This window comes from Puma concolor, chromosome E1, assembly GCF_028749965.1.
Source record: "Puma concolor isolate L17-30 chromosome E1, mPumCon1.1.hap2, whole genome shotgun sequence".
NCBI classification, from domain to species: domain Eukaryota; kingdom Metazoa; phylum Chordata; class Mammalia; order Carnivora; family Felidae; genus Puma; species Puma concolor.
Genome location: NC_141680.1, coordinates 11,973,531 through 11,991,414, shown reverse-complemented (window position 1 = coordinate 11,991,414; position 17,884 = coordinate 11,973,531). Strand labels below are relative to the sequence as shown.

General features: G+C 57.9%; 1 protein-coding gene and 1 pseudogene across 1 annotated transcript in view; one reads left to right on the top strand and one right to left on the bottom strand.

Annotated features, from left to right (window-relative positions):
- The window catches only part of RAI1 (retinoic acid induced 1), a 119,983-nt gene that overhangs the window by 31,408 nt on the left and 70,691 nt on the right, over nucleotides 1–17,884 (top strand). Inside the window, exon 2 of the mRNA XM_086686201.1 lies at nucleotides 7,552–7,696. The gene's annotated coding sequence lies outside the window, so the exon portion shown is untranslated. The remainder of the gene's footprint in view (nucleotides 1–7,551; nucleotides 7,697–17,884) is intronic.
- Nucleotides 5,796–7,315, bottom strand: LOC147574078 (uncharacterized; annotated as a pseudogene).

The following is a 17,884-nucleotide window of genomic DNA, read 5'->3' as shown; positions in this document are numbered from 1 at the left end:
TTGGCGGCTCCCTCACCATGAAGGCAGGTTTGAGCCCTGGGCTGCAGCTGCTTGAGAGGTGGGGGCTCAGAGGCAAGAAGGTTCACATGGCTCCCAGCCGGGCCACATGTGGGAGGAATTGGTGGCATTGGTCACAGCCGGGAACGAAGGGCTGTCCTCCAGACGCAGGACTGCTCAGGAGAACGTGTGGCAGGGGCAGGCCGTCCCCAGGCTGAGGGGATGCTGCCTGGCGGACCTGGTGCCTCCCCTCCCTTCATCCCTGTTGCCCTGTCATCCCTTCTCCCCTCTCCCCTTCATTTGCTCTGGCACCCTCCACACACTTCCTGCTCCTCAGCCGTCTGCCTTCCCCTGTCCCTCCTCTGTCTGTCTGACCGGCTGTCTGTCCGGCCCGCCTCTTTTTCCCACCGACTCCCCACACAGCCCTGCCTGCGGCCTCCGCCCTCTGACTGCAGGGCCTCGCCACCTCCTCCGAGCTCAGGGATACAAGCCCAGCACCTTCTAGCGCACTCAGATGCTGAGAAAGGGAGGTGACTGCCCCCGGGGGTCAGGCGCCAGCCTGGATCGCCCCGAGACATGGAGGCTGTAGGGGCTACGGGGTGAGAGAGAGTGTGCGCCCCCCTGCACAGCGTTCCTCCTCTGGGGCCCACACCCAGTGAAGGGTAGCCCGTAGCGGGTGGGCCTGCCCCGTCTGAGCCTGAAGCTGTGTGACCTCATCTGGTGGCCTCCCACAGCCTAGTAAAGAAGGATGGACAGACAGACAGATGGCAGAGAAAGCCACAGACAGCAGAGATCAAAGGTCGTGCTGATCAAAGGCAGGAAATGGTTTGGTATCTGCAGAGCCCGAGGCAGCCCAAGGCAGATTGTGAAGGACTTGCCCCCTGCCCCCAGGGCTTTCTCCTGCCCCGACTCAGGCCGAACCCGAATAAGGAGACCCCAGACCCACCTCTGCCCTCCACTGCCTTCCCTGAGATTTGGGGCAGGGGGCATACCAAGTGTTTGGAATGTTCTAAGAGTTTAAGAGGACTTGGATGTTTATGATCCTGGCCCCCCACCCCCAGAAGCTGAACCGCCCAAGGGCTTTGCTTTCAAAGAAAAACATCTTCTCAAGTGTTTTTGCTCTGGGTCTCACATGGTGGCCCAGCTCTTAGGAAGTGCCAGGTGGGTAGAGGGTTTTGGCGGGGGACAGAAAGTAACAGGGCTGGAATTGCTTAGTGACCACGAGGGCAGGGGGTCTGTCTGTTTTGTGCATTGTCGTCTCCCCTGTTCCCCCCAACAATGGCACTTGGTGGGCACTCCAGAAATGCACCCTGGAGCAGAGATTTGCGGAGTGGGTCTCACTCGGTTGGCCTGCGAGAACAGCAGTGGCCACAAGGGAGGGAAGGCCAATCGGGCCCTCGGGCTGCTGCCCTGGACTGACGTGTTCCCGAAAAGGGGAAACTGAGGCTTGGAGTGGGAAAATGACTCGGCAGGGCGCTACTCCTAGTGCATCCGATAAAAACGGGGCCTCCTCAGCTATCTACTCTGACACATTGGCATGAAGTTCATTAACCTGTCAGATGGGGCAGGTTTGTGCCTTTCCTAAGGAAGTGCCCTCCCCCTAGCCTGGAGCACCTGCCCCAGACCACTCTGCCAGCAGGCCTGGCTGCTCCGTCTGTCCGTCTGGTTCCTCAGGCCAGATGCAGCAGCTAGTCCTGTTAGCCCCGCCTCCAAAATAAAGGCAGAATTCTGCGCCTTCTTGGCTCTCCATGATCCGCACCCTGGCCAGGCCCTGTCCTCGTCCACCTGGACCTCTGGCCCCCCTGCTCCTGCCCTGCCCGCATGTCTGCTGTCTTCGCGGCTGCTGGGGATACTAGGAGGAAGGCCCTCAAAGAGACCGTGTCCCACTTCTGCTCAGAACATTGCAGAGACACCTCTCTTCACTCCCTATAAAAGCCAAAGTTCTTACAAAGGTATATAGGGTCCTGTGGTGTGGCTTCTGTCCCCTCTTTGTCCCCATCTGTTCCCACTTGCCCCATGGCTCACTCAGCTCCAGCCACACTAGCCTGTGCTGTTCCATGAAAATTCTCACCCTGCTTCTGCCTCAGGACCTTTGCACTAGCTGTTCCCTCTGCCTGCACAGCTTTTCCCCCGACATAGCTGCACGCCCTACTATCTCAGTCTTTCAAGTCTGTTCTCAAAAATGTTTTTAAGTGCAAGTTCCCTGACCACCCAACGTGAAAACACAGCCCTTCCCCAGATGCTCCCAGTCCCCTTCCCTGGCTTTATTTATTTTTCCGCCTAAGTGTAACATACTATATAATTTACCCATTCATTCTGTTTCTTGTCTGACTCATGACCACAAAGAACAGAAGCTTTGTCTTGTTCTTTGCTCTGAATCCTCAACACATAGAACAGTGCCTAGAACATAGTAGGTGCTCAGTAAATATTGGCCAGGCAAATGGATGAGTACTTCTGCTACACTCAAGTTCTGTGACCTTGGACAAGTCAATTGTTTGGACTTCAGAGACCCCATCTTTGAAATGGTGACTGATGTGAGGGAAAGGTAGAGATTTGAAACCTGACTCTCTATAAATATGTATAAGATAGATGTTGCAATCTGCCTGGCCCACCTCTGACCCGGGGCCTGCAGACTGGTGTGTCCTCTCCTCGGAGAGCCATGGCATCTCAAAGCCAGGAGGGCCTGGGGGTTACCAGATCAAGGCTGAGCTTGAATGAGACTTCGGTGTCTCAGTGGCACCCGCCTAGCCTGGTAGGTGGAGTCTAGGCCCCTCTTCTCTGCCTGTTGTGCCCACCTGGGTGGCCCTTGGCTAACCCCTGTCCCTGGTGGCCCGTCAGTGAGCCTAACATCTGGCAGCTCCACTCACCCCATTGCCTGTTCTCCCCAGGCCCCTGCCTGGCGTCTCCTCCCTGGCTCCTGTTTATTATTTAACACTGGAATGGTATTTGGACACACACTTTGCAGGAAAGCAGCTCTATCCAGATTGCACTGGGCAAACAAAGGGCTGACCTGTCCAGGCCCAGGCTCTCCTGAGCACAGCCGCACCTCCCCAGGAAGCATCTGGCCCTTTGACACCCGTGAGCACTCCCACCACTCCCACCGTGGCCCATAAAACTCTCCTGCCAGCCAAGCATGAGGGGGTCCCCCTCCCTACTGAGCCTGGGGAAGGACTCATGTGGTGAGCAGTGGAGTCAGACCCCTGGCCGGAGCAGGGAACCTGCCAGAGAGACATCCTCCCCGGCCAGTCATTCCCTCAGCATTTATGAAGTACCTGCTATGTGCTGGGTACTACCACCATGATCCCATGGTCACGATCCCATGATCCCCCCTCCCCCCGCAACCAGTGGGGTCTGATGGAACAGGTGAGGGTTCGGGGGCCATGTAGACCTAAGTTTGAACCTTGACACTGTCTCTCCTTCATGTGTTCATTTGCTAAATGCATACTGAGCACCTGCTCTGTGCCAGGCAGAGGTGAGCAAGGTTTCCCTAGAAACTAATAGTCCAGTAGGGATCAGATTGTCTTCCTGTGTGTTCTTGATGCATCCTGAGATGGCTCTCAGCCTGGGTGTCTCCTCTCAGAGATGAGTAGGTCCCCACTTGAGGGGTTGTCTTGGTGACCCTCTGTGACAACACTTATAGAAGGGCTCTGGTCGGGTTGGGGGTTTCCAACCCCCCCCCCCCCCCGGCAGATGTGAATCTGGACCCCTCTTCTACACTGCCCCCAGAATAACAGAGAGACCCCTGGGACAGATGAAGGGCTCTGCTCTCCTTGGGACAAGCCATCCCCCCACCGTGTTATTCCTCCAAACCCTTAGGACGTGTGCCCAGATTCCAGAATGGGTGAAGAGTACTCACTGAGTGACCTCGGATGAGTCATGTGATGCATCTTGCCGTGATGTTCTCCATCCCCTTCCCCCATTCTTCTCCAAGGGGGCTATTGGTTCAAAGAAGAGAAAGCCCTGGGCTGGGATAGGCTCCCAAGAAGGCGGCTTGGGTCAACCTCATTCATTCATTCACTCGTTCATTCATTTCTTCATTCAATACCTACTGAATGTGTGTCAGCCTCCATTCTAGGTACAGAGGGTACACAGTGAGCGCACAGACAAAAATAACTGCAAAACACTTAAATAAACAAAGTATATGGTACATTAGAAGGTGGGGAAGAGCACTGCAGCCAGAGGGATAAGCGAGTGCAAAGGCCCTGAGGTAAGAGTGCGCCTGGTGAATTCAAGGACCATCTAGAAGACAAAGTAGTGGGAAAGGGGGAGGGGCATGAGGCCAGAGAGGTAGTGGGGGCCTGACTGTGTGGGATTTCATCAGAGACTGTGAGGACTTTTACTTCACTCTGAAACCAGAGAGGGGAGGGGAGCCTGTCCCTCCCCTCCTGATAAAAGGGGGCACACGCTACCACCCTCACACCCTACCTGCCAATCTTGACCTTGTGGGTGGCTGTACGGAGGAGGTGGCTGAGTCAAATGTGACAGGGACAGTCTGAGGCTGAGGGGTCAGGCAGCACTATGATAGGGGTTGCAGGCCAGTCTGCGGCTGGGTTGGTGATCCCCAGCAGGGATTTGGGGTGTTTTTTTTTTTTGTCTAATGTTGCCTTTCCGCAGCCTCAGGACTGAGAATCCTGGTTCCCAAGGCCAGATCATTGAAGATAGGGGCTAAGTAGCCTGGGTTCTACAGATGGGAAGACCAGAGCTGCCCAGGGCTTGCCGGCTGGGAGTGGGTGCCCACGGTTGCCTTCTTTGTTTTTGCTGCATCCTTACCACGTGAGCTAGGGGTCAGCCCAGAGGGCACATTAGGGTCCATTTCTGGGAGTGAGGCTGGCTCTTTGCCCCTGGGCAGATGCACCCAGCAGTCTGGGGAGCCTGTAAGACGTTCCAGGCCAGTGACCACTGTCGAGCCTGGCTATAAGCTGTTGATTCCTAGGCAGGGGAAAGAGCATGTACAAAGGCCCTGGGCACTTGGATTGGTTAGGTCTGGGCTAGGGCCCAGGAATCTGTGCTTTTGGTTTCCCACTTGACGCTGTACCAATGGTAGGTTTGGGAGTGACTATTCAAGCCACTGGGGTACTGGCGGCCTCTGTGCCATCAGGCCCTAAGCCTGCACAGCCCTTAGCCAAAGACCTGGACACACAGCAATCCATGAAACCCCTTCTAGTCCCCATTCCTCCCTCCCCTCCCCCCAGCCTACAGGAGGCTGGGCCTTAAGAAGAGCTCAAGCAGTGGCAGTTGCCTGCCACTGCCCTCTCTAAGAAGCCACCAGACCTCAGGGAGGGCCGCAGGGTGGGGAGAAGGCTCCCCACACCCAGTTGGCTCATAATTGCTGCGGGAGTAGAGTGTAGGATGCATGGAGAGGTTAGTAGGGGCAGGGTGGGGGTTAATAGAGGAAGTCGGGCAATCACTGAACAGCAAAACCTAAGTGTGATAGAGGTCGTGGGTGCACTCCTCCCCGCTTGGCAGAACAGAGAGGGGCCCCGAGCGGGGAGCACCGGTGGGGGGCCAAGGAAAGCACGACAAGCAAGACTGGCAAGCAGGAGAGAGAGTGGAGAGAGCCGGGTCTGACACGTCGGTGTGATCCCTGGCGCGATAATTGGGTGAACGGACGATAGGTCGGACACGTGTCTGGATGGAAGGGTGGGTAGAAGGAGAGACGGATAGATGAATGAATGAATGGCTGCGTGGGCGGTGAGCAGCCTGGCGAGGGGCGGGCCAGGCGAGCGCTCAATCACAGCCCCGGGGCGCTGGCGTCCGCCTGCTAAGCTCAGAACCCGCCCCCCCCCCCCCCCCCCCCGCTACGGCGGCCCCTCGCGGGGCGTGTAATTCCGTGCCCCCGGGGCCCTGGAGCTGCTCCCCGAGGCGGCTCCTGGACTGGGGCTTAGAGGGGCTGCGCCACCGCACCACCGCCCCGGGGCTCCACGCGACAGCCTGAAGCGCGCGGGCTGGGCTGCCCCTCCGCCGCGGGGGGGGGGGGGGGGGAACCTGGAGGTGCGGTCCCGCCTCGAGGCCCCGGCCCCGCTCTCCTTTGTCTTGGCCCAGTCCTCTGCCGTCTCCAGGCTGCCGCCCGCCTCTTCAGGCAGCCCTCGCCGCGCACTTGTGAGCTGCTCCGGATCTCCAGAGTCTCAGTTCCCACTGCCCCCACCAGCCCATAGGCGTCTCCCCCGCCCAGCAGGGTCCCCCAAACCCAGTGCCTCTAGGACCGCGGAGCCGGCAAGTACCAGGATCTCCAAGCTGCGTTTCTGGTGCGGAGGTGGGGGGGGGGGGGCGCAAGATGAAGGCCCCCTCGTCTCCGCCTTCTCTACCTGCCCCTCCTCCGCCACTACTCGTCGCGCTGCGCCCCGACCCCAGCGCAGCCTGTTCGCGCCTTAAACGGCTCTTCTGCGGCGGTGCCATCGTCGACACCACGCGGAGCCCCCCTCCTGACCCCCGCGCCCGCCAGGCCTCAGACCCGCACGCAGAACACAGCCCTACGCAGCCACACACAAGACCGCCTGCAGACGCACACCACAGCCTCACGTCGACCCACAGCCCTGCACAGGCGTACTGCCCCCTCCACGCGCAGACCCACAGCCCCAACAACCGCAATCCCACTCGCAAACAAACCCACACAGACACACAACAGCCCTGAGGCACACTCGGGCCCACGCAGACACGATCCTGTACACACAGCCCCTCGGATACATGCAGCCCCACAGGGGCGCAGTCCCACCCACGCAGTCACAGAACCCTCCATAAACGATCGCACACAAACACAACTCCACGCAGGCACCGCATCACTCAGTTCCTCCGAGGCCCAGCAAGACACTCGCAAGCTCGTAGCCAGACCCCCCAAACCCCGTGACATTCACACGTCGGGCAGACCAGAAATACACGGCCACACCGGCACACACACACGGACCTAACCGCGCACCCAAGAGCTCACCCACGGGCTCGTAAGTCACTGGAAAAATATTAAAGCGTTTCCCTCCCTCCCCTTCCATCTCTGACACACGCGCGCGTGCGCACAAACACACACACACACACACACACACACACACACACACACACACACACACACACTCACCCCCCACCCCCGGTCCCTAAGCGCCTTGGAGCCTCCTAGCCGGTGACCCCGAGCCCCCGCGGTGAGAGCCGCGGGAGCGTCTCCCCGGCGCCCCCTCCTCCCGCTCCCTACCCGAGCTCACCACTCCTCCCCTCGCCTCCTCCCTCCCTGCCCCCTCCTCCTCCTCCCCCTCCCCCGCGTCTGGGGCGCGGGCTGCGCGCAGCCAAGCCCCCTCGTCGCGCGCCCCTCCCCGCGCGCACCCCGAGCCCGCATCGCGCTTGCAGAGTGGATGCGGCCACGGGGCGGTCTCTAATTACCTCCTGTCCTCCGGTGGCCCGTGAATAATGGCTACTGAGGGCGCTCGCAGGGGCTGCTGAGAAGGAAACGCGGGGCGCGAGAGGCGCGGCGCGCGCGGGAGCGCGAGGGAGAAAGGAGCGAGCCCGGTGCCGCCGCGAGCGGCGGGCGGAGAGAAAGGAATCGTGCGAGCGCTCACATTTTTTTCTCCCAAGGATCTCATCTGGCCGCCGCGTTCTGGAAGAGGCGAGGGGGAGAGCGCGCGCGAGAGGAGGAGGAGGAGGAGAGAGACGGCGCGGGGAAGGGGAGACGGCGAGACGCGCAGCGCCGGCGCCCGGGAGATCCAGGAGGAACCCGCAGGTATTGTTGGCGGCAGAGCTTTGTGTCTTCGGGGGGCCGTTCCGGGGCGCGAGGGCTCCCGGAGCCCCCGGGACGCCGCCGCGCTCAGACCTGCCCCAAACCCGGGGCTGCCGGCGCTGGTGGCCGCCGGCCGCGGGCACCCCTCCCGCCGCGCCGCGATCTTGGCTGGAGTTGCAGATTTGCCTGTTTGGGGGTTTTCCACGCTGGTTGAGGGAATCGGTCTCAGGAGAAGGAATTTCTTTCTTTCCTTTTTTGTTTGTTTCTTTTTCTTTTTCTTTTCTTTTTTTTTTCTTTCTTTTTTTGTGTGTGTGGCCGCAGTTCGGTTGTGTTGGGGACTTCCCCCTCCCCTTTCTTCCACAATACATTGGTGAGAGGTCTTGGCGACTGTGGCCCTGGTGGACGACAGGGGGCTGAGATGGCGGGGCTGGTGGCCGCGGATGGGAAGGTGAGGGACGCCAGAGACGAAGGAGTTTTGCTCAAGTTCGCAGTTTGCGCGCTGGAGCCGGTCAGGCCGGGGAGGGCCGTCTGCGCACCCTGTCCTGCTCCAGGCAACCGGTGGGAAACTTCCCGAGAGCGCTGCCTCCCCGGGGACTCGGCGCCCCCGACGCCTCCGGGCGCTTCCTCCGGCCGCCGCGGCCCCTCCTTGCCGCCTGCGAGCGCTTAAGGTCGCGCTCTCCCCACCCCCGCCTTCCTCCCTCCCCCGGCAGCTTCCGGATCTGGACAGAGCTGGAGGAGCAGCTTCAAACACTTCCCCTGGAGACCCCTCCCCACTCCCCGCGCCGGAGCCTGCCACACAGGCCCCCCTGCCCTGCACCCCCGCCTCACGCGCGCCTGAGTGGCCAGGCTGACAATGAAATCTCGCGCCTTGCCGTCGGGGGTGGGGGTCGTAGCTGGGTCTCTCTGGGGGCTGGTGACCCGGAGCAGGGGGAGGGGGAGGGAGGACTTCTTGGGGGAGGGGCTTGTTTGGGTTAGAGACGTGGACGTCGGATGGTGCTGTGCTGGGGGAGGGGGCGGGGGTAAGGTGGGGTTCTCGGCCCGGCCTGGGGTCGTGGATTCTAGACCCTCTTGGGTTTGTTGATTGGCTGGTGACTTCAGGCACGTCGGACGCCCCCCCCCCAACCTCCTCCCTGCAACTCGGCCTCCTCCCCTCCCCGTACAATGCGGGCTTCAGAGGTGATCCCGAGGGTGATTGTGTGTGTGTGTGCGCGTGTGTGTATGTGTGTGTGAGAGCGAGAGAGACAGAGAGAGAGTGACGGAGTGTTTGTCTCCTGCGATCCACAGCAGACACCGCTCCGGTGACCCGGAGATCCGGACGCCTCGCTCCCTCCCGGGGGGGGGGGGGGGAGGGGAGGGGAAGAAAGGGGGAGGGGAGTGGTGGGAACTTCTCCTTTTCCCACTGGGGCCATGGGAGGGGAGTTCTAGACCGGAGAATTTCTGGGGGCCGCAGGCCTGTGAGGGTGTGCTCAACGCAAAGTAGGGGTCTTGGGGTCAGAAGCTTCTCGTCACTCCAAGCGCCCAGATCCTTTCGCTCTGGGGGGGAAGGTGTGGATCGGGTGAAAGGCTAGTTGGAACAGGACTAGGGGCCGAGAAGAGTCCATGGAAATCTGCCTCAATTGATTCCCAGGCGAGCTTCCTGGGCTCCTCCTTCCCGGAGTAGGGAGGCCCGGGGACCCCAGGCTGGCAACCCAGGCCTGGGAAAGAAACCCTTCTGCCTAGTTAAAGAGAGGACTTCTGGGCAGGGGGGCGGGGCGGGGGAGGGAAGGCACCTTGGGTGGGGGTGGGGGGGTGGCAGACTGTTTGCAGGCTGTTCTGTGGCTTGGTTCAGGAATATCAAGAGTTAACCCTTCCCAGAAATCTGTCAGCCCCCACACAGCAGGGACACACTGTGGGACCCTTTGACGTGCTAACAGCGTGACACTGGCTGACAGGAGCTAGCAGATTCCATACTCTGCTTCCCTTCTCAGCAGCCTCAGGCAGCGGGACAGGGCCTGGCTGGGTGGTGCCTTGTTCAAGGGAAGCAGAAATCAGAGCCCAGGGAGGGTACAGCAGCCAGGTAGCCACCATGCGCCAGGGTTATGGGAACTTGAAGTAGAATCACCATGTGGGCTAAGGGGTTGGTCTTTGCCCTGCTCCCCACCTTGACCCTTAAACCACCCACAGCTGGATGGTTGGCGGTTAAGGGTGAGTTTCTGACCCGTGGACTGGGCTAGGAGACCCTAGGAGCTGAGGGCAGGCCTGGTGGAGGCCAGGGGGAGGCAGGGCTGAAACCTGCAAGATTGATTTCTGCTCCCTACCCCCCAGGGCCCCATTATGGGGGAGTGTCTCCCTACCCCCCCCCCCCCCGCCCACGCATTTGTTTCCTGCAGGTGAGAAATATTCCCTGCAGATCTTAGAGCCCTGGGCCTGGCACACCATGGGCACTCCGCTTTGGCTGGACAAACACAAGAGTGAATGAATCAATGATGAATGAATGAATACATGAATGAAAGGGGAAAGTTTCTCAATAGCAGACATGTAGTCATTAAAAAAAAAAAAAAACCTTTTCAATATATACACATTTTACAATATGGTTCAGAGAACCATCTGAGATCTAGAGAAAGAAACAAGGTTACTGACAGTGGGCTACTAGACAATGTTAATATTTTGATGTTCTTTACAGACTTGGTGGTTGGTTTGTTTTTTTTAAAAGACTTTGTAGCCATTCTCTGTATTCAGATGTATATCCTGCTTTCTTGGTTGGCCCTAACAGGAGCCTTTTCCTGTTTTGTAACCAACTGTTCATAAACACCATGGTTAATATCTTCAGGCTTTTCCAGTCGGGTGGATGTACCATCATTTACTTACTGTTCCCCTTTTGTTCAACATTCCGGATGCTCCTGATGCACGAGGTAGTGAATATATTTTGCACAGAGCACTTTTTTGTGATGTTTAAGATGATTTTCTCAAAATGACGTTGCTGTTGCTGAAGATTCCGACATTTCTGCAGTGGAAGAAATGGGCTTCTCGTTTTCCCAGAAGTGGGGCACTATTCCCCTTCCTTCCTCACAACCTAGAACCTTCTGTCAGAACTGAAAAGAGCCTGGGCAGTGAATCACCTGTCTGAGCCCCCTCCTTTGACAGAGGAGGAAACCGGGGGCCCAGAGAGGGGATGTGAGTCCCAAGGTCACACCGCAGTCGCTGGGCCTTGCAGCAGCCAGGAACCAACTAGTGATCTGTCATTTTGGTTTCTACGTGTGGGAAGAGTTCCCAGGGATCTTTTAGGCTGACCTTGTCCCATTTCAAAGATTGCAGGGGTGGGGGCACTGAGAATCCAAGAGAGGAGAAGCCCCCAGCTTGCCCCTGGCATCAATGGCCAGCTGGAGCAACAGATAGGCTCCTAAGCCTGTCACATACTTTCTGTGTCACATACACTGGCCCTGCCCACAGGATCTGGGGTCACCAAAGTTGCTAGCCTGTGGTTGGCCAGCCGGGAGCTCCCGTGTTGCCCCTCCTCAAAACTCCTTGCTCTCTGCCATCCCATTTTCCAGAAGGAGAAGTCGAGGATCCAAAGCCGGTGCAGTGAGAGGAGTGGGGCTCCTGTCAGAGGATCCCAGTGGTCGTGCCCTTACGCCTGTGCCTCGGCTTACTTGTCCAAAGACCAAGCTCTGGGTCTGTTCAGGAGCTGGGGGGGGGGGGGGGGGGCAGGCGTTGGCACAGATATCCACTGTGGGGGAGTGGGGAAGGACCAGCCACATCTTCAACTTGTTTGGATCTTAGATTGATCTCAGGAGAGCCCCTGGGGAGGAAGGGGGAGGAGGGGGAAAGGGGGGGGAGAGAAAGGAACTGAAGGGGAGATCAGTGAGGGAGGGGAGCTCAGGAAGGAGGAGAATGGAAATGAAGAAGAGAAGAAGAGGGCACCCGGAGGACAGACTGGGGGACATCACTCCCAGGGCAGGTGTCAGGGCTAGCCAGCGCTGGACCGCCAGGAAAGGCTGGATGTTCTGGGGTGGGCTCTGTGAGGGCTGAGTGAAACAGCTGTTAGCCGGGCTCTGGGATCAGAAGGATCCAGACCAGGTGCGTGGCAGGGAGGCAAGACCTGGGAGGCTTCTGTTCCTGGGTTTCCCTGCAGGGCAGGTGGCGGGGCACCAGGGAGGGGGCTGGGGCAATGCGCACTCCTAGGGGACAAGGTGATTGTGGCTCTGACTTCCCATCGAAGGATAGGAACCTTCTGTTTCCCCGCTGCCAGCACACCAGCTGGCCACCGAGGTTCAGAACAACCCTCCCATGAGCGTCGGTTATTTGGACATTTCTGTGGTGCATCTCTGTGCTTGGACATGTCCCCGTGCATGTGTACACATCCATGCATGCCTGTGTGTGCATGTCTGTGTGTCTGATCCTATTTGTATGGGGGTGGATTTGCCTGCCAGCCTCTGCGTGCGTGTGTGTGTGTGTGTGTGTGTGTGTGTGTGTGTGTGCCATGTCTGTCTGCCTTGGACCCTATTTGTATGTTTTTTAAGGGGTCTGTGTGTCTTTCAGCTTGGGCACGTGTGCATGCACGCACGTCTGTGTGTGTGTGCGAATCTGTGTGTAGCCCTGTGTGTGCCATGTCCGTGGGTGTGTGCATATGTCTCTGAGTCTCTGATCCCATTTGTGCATTTCCGGCGGGGGGAGAGCGTGCCCCTGAGCTTGGGCACGTGCATGTTTGTCTGTGTGTGAGCACACACTTTCCTCCTAATGGCCCCAAGAGGGATCCAGGCAGCAGGCTTTTGTGCTGCTTTCAAGGTTGCGGCTGGGTGGGTGAAGGGGGGAGGGGGGGGCAGCCTTCAACTGGGAACGGGGGGAGGCAAAAGAAAATCTTAAAAGACCGTCTTCCCTCTGGTCTCCAAGGAGATCAGCCTGTGAAATGATCCGCACGTTAATTAAAAACGATTATATCCTGATTGAGCCATTCCTGCTCACATCCCCCGGCCGGGAAAAGCTGAGACTGAGGCCAGAGGATGCAGAATGGGGCAGGTCTGGCTGCAGGGCGCAGCCCAAGGGAGGGGAGCCCTCCTGGGGAGGGGGCACTGAGTGGCCGGGTGTTGGAATTATATGCCCAAGACAGATTTGAGCTTCTCCTTTGAATTTTAAAGACCACCACCCCGCCCCACTCCTCCCCTCCCCCCCCCCGCCCCCACCTCCCAAGGTGGTGCTCTCCGAGGTCCTGGGAGCTGGTTGGCAGGATCCCAGACTTCATGGATTCCCCACTCGTGGGCTAGACACTGGCCTTGTCGTTAACACAGATTCTGAAAGTCAGTATTCATGGTTCAGGTTTTACAGAGAAGTGACATGCTTGAGGTCAAGGAGTCAGAAGTTAGGGACCCCAGGCTGGACCCAGTTCTCTGACCCTAAGTTCCAGACCCCACTTCCGAGCTCCCAGCTGCCCCGGTCTCTCATGATTAGGGATCCTGCCTGTGTAGGACCCTGAGACGCTGAGGTGTCAGTGACAGGCCTTCTTATCCTTCGTGGCATCCTGAGATTGTTCCTTTCTCATCCAAGCTGCACAGGGCATAGGGGTGTGGTGTCCATTCATGTGGGGAGCCAGATGACTCTCTGGCCCTGGGCAGCTCTGGTCTGACTCTTGTCACTTGCGCCATCCTGGGCAGGGCCTCTTCCTCCTCCCTCCCACTGTCCCCCGTGAGGTGGCTGACACTGTGACACCAGACCAGCCACAGGTGCTCCTCAGTGCCTGCTGGATACTGTGTACCCATAGTCCTGGGTATCTGCCACGAAGACCTTTCTGGAAAAAACCTGGGCCTGGTCACGCTCTGCCTTACCTGGTTATCTCGCCCCCAGTCAGCCTTGGAAAGACTACTGTCGTAGAAAGTAGTCATAATAATAATAAACCAGGTGACCCTCAGCTTACACCCCAGAATTATGTGTTGCCCTGGTTCACAAGTGCTAGGTGCTTCGGTAAACCCTTTTAGCTCAGCATTTGTGGGGACCCAACTGTCCACAGGCATGGCCCACTGCCCTATCCCTTCTCGTTCCACGCACTTGCACTTGTGCACCTAGGCCCAGCTTCTCCGAGAGGAGGAGACCCTTCTTTAGGTCAGCCACACCCAAAAGCACATGAGAACATTGGCCTCAAGCAAGGACTTTTCACTGAGCCTTGGTTTCCCCTTTGGGCAGTGGGGATCATGGCTTTTTCCGGACCGGACTGTCAGAAAAGTAAAGAAAACCAGGTCAGGTTTGTTCAAACGTCTAGCAGCATCGGGACGCACAGAGGACCTCATTAAGCATTCATCTGTCCATTCAGGGCATCTGTGTGTTAGCGCGACAGGGGCCTTGGGTTTGCTGGCTTGTAGGGTGGGAGACATGTTGTATTCCATGCTTTCTAGGAGACAGTCTGGGGTTGAGGTGACTGTCATTTCAGTAGAAACCTTCAGGGAGCCAAGAATCTCACTGGACACCCCCTGCAGGTGCATTATCAAAGATAGTGTCTGTGAAAAGGAAGGGGATGTTCCTCCTGAGCCAAGTTCCACATTCTAAGGGGGACCTTGACCAAGGGGAGGGTTCTGAGATCAGAAATGATGTCATGGGGAGTTAGAGGGGCAGATGGGACCCAAAAAAGTCAGCATCCACCTGTTCCCAAGGTCAGGCTTGGAAGAGAGGCATGCAGGTGTCACTCATCGCACAAAAAGCATTTTGAGCTGAAGCAGGCGGAGACACTGTGCCTACCCCAGGTCATCCCTTGCAAGGTGCCACCTCCCAGGAGCACTTTGACCCATAGGGTGCCTGCTTTCCCAAAAAATACCTGCTGCTTGCCTTTCTCAGGGCCTGAGATGCCTCCTTTCGTCACTGCCAAAGGGTCAAAACATTGAAAGTTCTGCTTAAAATGCAAACCTATTACTTTGCAGGAGTGATCAGAAGCTGAACTCATGTTTGCATAATGTGGGGGCCAGCAACCTCGAAGTCCCACAGGGCCAGTGGGCAAAGCTAATGAGGATGTGAGGGCTGTCTGGCCTTCGTGGGGCTCAGCAGCTCAGCTCTGCCAGGGTGGCCTGTGGGGATGCAGCCCAGGGTGCCTGTCACCTACCTTCTTAGGAAGCAGGATTGCGATGTTTACATGACATCTCCTGGTTTGTGTCTGTTGTCACCTGATCCAGCAACCCACCTGTGGCCAAATTCAGACACCACCCCCCCTCCCCCAACCAGGCTGCCAGTCTGGAGCCTCTTGGCTTAATATATCCGCCCTCTGTGCCTGGCCTTGAACCTCAGTCTGCAGGGCCCTGAAAACCGTGCACAGGGCCAGCCTCGTGCACATCCCACACTCGCCCTGGCCCTTGTTAGTGGTCTTAGAAGTGAGGGTGTGGGAGCGTGGAGATCACACACAGGGGTGCTGGGACCCGACTGGAACAGGTCGGCCTGACCCTGTCCGTGTGGCTCACCGTGGCCTGACCCAGTCTTGTACATGCACGACTGAGTTCCCACAGCTGCTGCCATTGACGGGGCTCAGCGGGGGGAGGGGGGGGGTTGGGTTGGGGAGGGACAGCAGGCATCTGGTGGGAGCCTGGTTTATAGGTCGAGTTTCATTTCCTACAATCCTTCATTCGGCGGATGTTTGCTGACAGCCCAGAGAGGCACATTCAGGCCATGTCCAGGGAGAGTCAGGGTGGACCTCCCAGTGGAGGAAACATGGGCCCTGGGTCTGAAAGGGGGAGCATTTGACCACAGGAGGGACTGTCACTATACAGCCTGCCGGGAAGCCCAGAGGCACAAAAGGGCCAGGAGAGCTCTAGAAAGACAGGGGTGGGGGAGGCAAGGAGGCAGAGAGGCAGGAGTGGAGGCTGAAAAGGAGTCTGGGGCCTTGACCGTGGTGAAGGGTTTTACCCTGAAGGCAGTGGGAAAAGAAGGCTGTTCCAGGCAGGGAACACAGCTGGAGTCAGGGCTCGAATGAGCCAAGGAGGAGAAAAGCCAGGGATGATCAGAAAAGGACCCGGTGGGGCTGTGAGTCCTTTGGCTGGCCGGCCGGTTCTCCTTTCATAGCCTCTGTCCTCCCTCGGCACTGAGGCCTCCAGTTCTAAGTGCTGGGGCCTGAACTGGACGAGAGCATCCTCCCTCCTTGGACGGAGCCTTCGCCGACCCGCTGCCGAATTCCTGCCTCAGTTTGGAGCAGCTCCGCCCAGCCCTGCGGCGTCTGAGTCTTGGGAGGAGGGATGATTACCTCTCGCTGGGGAAAGAGGTGGATGTCCTCGGGGACCAGTAATTAAAGCCCAGCAGATTGTAATTCCCTAAAAAGAAGGCGCAGCACAGAGAGAGAGGAATGGTACCCAGGGCCCCAGGGAGGACAGGAGGAGGAGCAGCATGGGGGATGCGGGCCGCACAGGGTCGGGGGTGATAAAATAATTCCTGAAATCCTATTATTCGGAATGTTCTCTCAGCGAGGCCTCCCCAGTGCTGGGTCCTGAGCTCTTGGTTATTTCCCGTCTTCACTCCCATTTCACAGGGTGAAGGAGGGAAAGGTCCCACCATCCCCATTCCAGAGATGAAGAAACTGAGGCTTGGAGAAGTCAGGCAACTCTGGTTCAAGGCCCCTCTGGCCTAGTAAGAAGCCGGGGACGAACCCAGGGCTGTGTCTGAGCATGGCCCTCCTTGCTGGGTATTTGTGGTGTGGAGGGTACTGCCCAACCCCAGGGGAGGCCCAGCGGGGCACCCCTCCTGACACTCCCCATGCTTGGAGTCTCCTGTCTAGGGGAGGAGCAAGGGGATCATGCGTCCCACTGTGGTCACTGAAAGGAGTCTGTCATCCAGGGCTGACACTGTCATTCAGTTACTCACCTGCTCTGTGATGCGAGGCGAGAGCCACTTCCCCCTGGTCATCTCCTCATCGGTAAAAGGCTCGGATTATCTTAAGGTTCCTTGTAGCCCAAACAGCTGGATTGGCCAGTAGGGCAAATCCTGACAGCGGAGGTAAGTAACCTTTGAGAATTTTGCGCCCTCGGAGCCCTTTGTGATGTTAAGGGGCTTCAGTTTTTGCATGCTGGAGGGAGGCCGGCTCTGTTATCATCCCCGTGTGTCACAAAAGCACACAGAGGCTCAAAGAGGTCCCTGCTGCTCTGGGGAGAGCCCTCTCCTAGAAAATTAAGACCTACTTTCCACAGTCCTGCTGCCCAGCCCTAACTCCCCTCTGCCCTCTTCCAGGGAGAGGTAGAGAGACCAGGGCCTGAGAACCCAGACCAGAAACTGTTGGCTGTGTGATGCCCTCAGACGGGTGCTGTTTGAGCAGCGCATAGTTTAAAAAAATTTTTTTCAATGTTTATTTATTTTTTGAAAGAGGGAGAGAGAGAGAGAGAGACAGAGCATGAGCGGGATAGGGTCACAGAGAGAGAGACACAGAATCTGAAGCAGGCTCCAGGCTCCAAGCTGTCAGCACAGAGCCCGACGCGGGGCCCAAACCCATGAACCACGAGATCATGACCTGAGCTGAAGCTGGACGCTTACCGACTGAGCCACCCAGGTGCCCCGTCCAGCACACCAGTTGAAAATACAACATGAGATTTCACACGAAAATCCTACTTTTTGCTTCTCTGAAACTAGAAACCCGCCTATGCCCACGGGGTGCTAAAGGCAGAGCTGAGATGGGCTGCCACCTTCTGCCCGGCCCTGTGCAGTCCTCACCCCCCACCCCCACCCCCACCCCACCTCCATCCTGCCTGGCCCTCTGTTCCCATCCTGGCCCCTGGCTCTCACTTGTCTTGGGTAGATTACATCTTTGAACGTCACCTGTAAAATGTCAGAACCAAGGAACTGATTTCAAACTGTGTCTTGAAGTGTTTTCCAGAAATTCTCCAGGGAAAAAAAAAAAAAAGGAAAGGGTGCCCCACGTGGGGGGGACCTCCTGGAGAAAAACAAGGAGGTGCAAAAGGGCTCAGAGTAGTACTTGAGGAGAAACATCGAACTCTCCTTGCCTGTTACCGCCGTGCTTGGGGGGGCTTGGACACAGACACCCGTTGGACTCTTCTGGTTCCATAGCATGGTTCATTCGTTGCGGTCACTCATATGGCCCTCACAGCACCCCTGATAGAGCACCATTGTGGGGGCTTTTATTCTCATGTTTACTGGACAGAGAGAAGTGGAGGGCAGAGAGGTGAAGTGACATGCCCTGGGTCCCAGCGAGGGCGGGATTCTGACAAGGGCCCTGTTCTTGACTGCTGGCCCAGTGCTCGT